The 4,580-nt window shown below is 36.3% G+C and overlaps 1 protein-coding gene across 3 annotated transcripts in view; it reads left to right on the forward strand.

The window, feature by feature from the left end:
* The first annotated feature begins 2,498 nt into the window (after nt 1-2,498).
* The window catches only part of LOC125028003 (palmitoyltransferase ZDHHC20-B-like), a 42,001-nt gene continuing 39,919 nt past the window's right edge, over nt 2,499-4,580 (forward strand). The window contains exon 1 of one of the 3 annotated variants that reach the window (XM_047617663.1): nt 2,499-2,617. The gene's annotated coding sequence lies outside the window, so the exon portion shown is untranslated. The other 2 variants (XM_047619183.1, XM_047618357.1) reach the window with 2 other exon arrangements.

Raw genomic sequence — 4,580 nt, forward strand, 5'->3', positions numbered from 1 at the left:
CCCTGAACCACAGGAAAACGGTTGTCTACTAAATACCTAATCTTGATATGGTGGCTCTCGATAATCCCTCTGGTTGAAGCACAACCATAGCGTACGAAAGGTCTCAGAGGTCTCTATTGCTAACATTGCCATGATATAAGGTCCTAGCAATATTAACTCCGAAATACTATTCGAACATGTTATGAAGCTTCATCTGTTATGATCTTTGAAAATAAGTTAACAACTTTTCTGGATAAACTTGAAGAGGAGAATGGATATTGCCAAATACCTTGAAAGTAGAGGGAATATGAATAGAGGGATTGGAGGGAGGATGAAAGAGCGTTGCGTTCTCTTGGGTCATGTTTGGGAAGTTTTGGATGTCTTCGAGTTTCCGGGGGGGGGGGGGGGTCTGAGAAACAAAGGTTTTCTTGGGAGGAGGAGAAGAGGGGATAGATGTCCGAAGAGCAGAAGTGCGTGTAGGAGAGGATTTGGTAGAACGTTTAGATTGCTTGGTGTGACAGGTAAAGTGAGGAAGTGGGGGTAGGGATCAGGGAAGTGGTAGAGATTACAGTATCTGGATTCAGACCAGGGGCTTCATTTCAGCTTTTTCTTTTTGGGGGAGGGCAAAGTTGGCGAGCGAAGTGGGCACAGTTTCCGAATTGTGTAGCACTGTACTGTCACTGTATCATAGTCGACAATGCAGGCAACCAGGTCGTTTTTACAGTCTGGCCAGTCTTTGTCAGAGACAACAAATCAGTCGGGGAGACGGAGACAATTCCGGTATAAGTATTATGGGAAGAGTGAGAATGGGTAGGAATAGGTTTACCAGTGAGTTCAGTCAGGGTAAATAGTGCACGAGCTTGGGATGACTCGAAATAGACAGAGTTGACAGCAAACATCAAGGTGGGGATTATAAGTATTAGTGATCTGACCCGTGGTCAGAAGAGAGGCAAGGATCGGGAAACCAAAGAAATCAAATTTAGATAGGCTTGTTGATGAAGGGCTAAGTCTTAATGTGCCTAATAAGGGTAAATAATCATTGTCAGCCATGGTTAATCTCCCTCAGGTACGATTAACCAAGGGAATACTGTGCCCATGGCTCCCGGAGGCTGATCAGCATTGACACAAAGCCAGCCTGTCATCCTTTCAGCACGCCTCACACACCTTAAGAAGTGGACAGAAGCAGTGAATGAAGAAGAGAAGGAAAGGGAAAGGGGGAGAAGTATAAAACAACGAGCAAGGGATTGGGGATGATATATATGCGAAAAGAAAAATAATTTTACATTTATTATATACTGTATATCTATTGATTGTATGTCTATACATACACGCGCGCGCGCGCTTGTGTACGTATGTGTGTGTGTGTGTGTGTGTGTGTGTGTGTGTGTGTCTGGGGGTGGGTGTATGATAAGTGTGTATCTGTATATACAGATATGTACATATATGTGTGTACATAAATACACACATATATATATATATATATATATATATATATATATATGTGTGTGTGTGTGTGTGTACACATACATATATACATATACATACATATATACACATATGGATATATACATATAAATGCCTATACATACATATATATGTATATGTACACATATTTAATTATGTATATATTTATATATATACACATTTATATATACATATATGTGCATAATATATATGCATATATATATGTATACATATACATTATATATGTGTATATATACACATGTATGTATGTATGTATGTATAGGCCTATACACACATACATACATATATATGTACGTATATGTATGTATATATATGTGTGTATATATATACATATATATATATATATACATATATATATACACACACGACATATGGTCTATGAGATAGTTGGGAAAAAGGATATTAGCGATTGACTTTATGAAAATGGGCTCAGTGAAGGCTTGTAAAGCATTTAATGTAATTTTACAAAGGTACCTATAAAATATATATTTCAAGGCTAACGCATAGTAGAAATTCAGGTACGTCTAACATGATTTTGAAGGGTAACTTCAGTGGAGTATAAGGTTCTCGAATTTATGAGAGACCGGTCTAGGTAAAGCCTAATGGGCCCACATGCACTAATTACAAGGTTATTCATTTTCTTCTGAATAATTTCACATAATTTTAAATAGAAAAATAAAATAGGTCGTACAGTTATGGGAGGCGTCTATACATACCAACACCGCGTGTAATTTTTAATGTGAGGTGAGGAAAGGAAATGAACATGTACATTATGAGGAAAAAATAACAATGAACCTGAATCTTTTAGAGCAAAACTGAACAGCATAATATTTACAAGAATCGAATTTTTCTTTCATCCTAAAATCCCAATGCTTTATCATTTATCCAAAAGAAAATTGAAAGTAAGTGCAACTTGCAGTTTGACTCATAAAACAGAAACCGGCAGCTGAATATACCCTAAATAGCTTCGGGTAGAGACAATAAAGGATTGAAGTGCGCCATGAAGAGACTGGATTCTGTTACGGACGCCGAGGCAAGTTGTCTATATTTAGAATTGTTTTTGTCTTATCATTTGACAACTTGTTTCCGGAAATGTGGAAATTTGTAGCTGACGCTGAAGTTAGATTTTGAGATAGCACTGACCTCGGCTTCGGTAAGATACGAAAGTGTAGAGAAAAGAATGAGCTAAAGTGCAAAAGAGTGAGAAAGGTCCGCGCACCTAGCTTATGGTCATAGTTCTTAGTAACACTCGGGGGGGGGAAAGGTACAGAGTAAGTGTTACGTTATGTTTTAGTTACGATGTGCAATTTCCGAACGAACATGGACCACGATATACAACTACAGAAGTATAGTTGCTAAAGAGGACTAAATTCATGAACGCTTTTACAACAGTGGTTTTGAAAATGTGAGTATTAGTGTTTCTGCCGTGGTGGACTCATGAGGTCAAATACAAACTGGACACTTACCAAACAAATATTCATTGAAGTTTCTTTGAAGTGTAAATGGCGTTGTGTGATCTTTGCTTTGATAATTTAGTAATATATAGAAAATGAAATTCTTCTATGGGTTTAACACACTAGTCATCATTTACACTTCTTTTAGTGAACATGAAGAATTAGTCTGCTGATTACTTCAGTAATTTGTTAGGTGTGCTTACTGTTTGCACATCACAGACGTGTAACTAGAAATAATATCAGACATAATACCTGTTAAGGTATAACAGGTGCAAGGACAACTGATATATGACTGACTGTCTGTGGTCACCATGAAGAGAGTGAGCAGCGCCTGAAGTTGTTTGAGAACCCAGAGAGGAGGAGAGAATAAGACGATGCCAGGATATAGTGGGTGGTGGAAAGACTATTTGAAGAATTGGTGCTATGTAATTTTTGTATTGTTCCACTAGACATGCTATATTCAACTGGCTATAAAATAGGAATGATTTTGAGAATGGTGTTTGTTAATGAGAGCAACACACCTTCCAGAGATGGTGTGTCACTTTTTGCTCCATCATGTAAACCCAAAAATTCAAACCAAACCTTTCCTACCTTCTATTTATACCCAGGACAAGGGAGGGTCAAGCCACCCTATAACCTCCCTTTATTAGCACTCTGTGCCAACTTATAGACTCAGTCTCTGAGCAGTGAAATGCTGCAGTAACTGTACCTGTGTTGTTTATGACTTTTATTTGTTATGCTCTATAAGATGGTGTCCATTTCCCTCCATCTCTGTTCATTTCTCTTGGTAATATTAACTTTTGAGAATTATTATCATCATCATCTAATGATAACACTGGCAATAGAACAACAAAGGACTGAAAAGAAAATGCGCAAATATGCCAAAGGCCTTGAAGAATATGCCAAGAAAAAGCAATGAAGTAAAAGGGCCGTCAGAATATTTGTGGTTTTTCTTGCTCTTCCCTTTGTTGAAATATCGAGTTTGTTTGACAATTATGACACTGTATCAGAATGTGTCATTATTATGTAAATTTCTGTATTTTGCTGAAAAAGCTCCAACAACAATATTTTTATGCTCAAATGACAGTGTTAGTGTATATAGCTTATTGGGTGTTATTATAGTTATTATTATAGATTTTGAGATACATGTATTACAAGGTACATAGTACAGCAAATTGATAGATTGAACAAATATTTTTTTTATGATAAAAATATTACAAATTTGATATGTGAAAGTTATGATTTATAAGATACTACAAAATAAATACTTCAGCTGGTGACAAGTGGAGAATTTGTAAATGTCAGATAATAACCATCATGTTTGTAGGTATCTGAGATTATTTTGGTCTAATTAACCAGTCCAAGCTCTGTCTTCCCAGTATATATTTAGTTTGTTACCTTATCTAAGAGTGCCAGAATAGTTAATGCATTTACCAGTATCAAATGAATTTTATTTTCAATTTATGCCAACTTCCTTACAGAAGAAAGATGTCATAGAATACCTTCAGTTTTTAATTCCTTTTATTTTTACTTTTGTTTTATATGTATGTCAGAAACTGCAATTCTGACTACATAATTTTGGAATTAAGTCGATCAAAACCATATCTAGTGGATTACAGAATTATAGACATTGCCATGTAAAGTAACAAGAGTCTTCCTGGC

This window comes from Penaeus chinensis, chromosome 1 (genome assembly GCF_019202785.1).
Source record: "Penaeus chinensis breed Huanghai No. 1 chromosome 1, ASM1920278v2, whole genome shotgun sequence".
NCBI classification, from domain to species: Eukaryota; Metazoa; Arthropoda; class Malacostraca; order Decapoda; family Penaeidae; genus Penaeus; species Penaeus chinensis.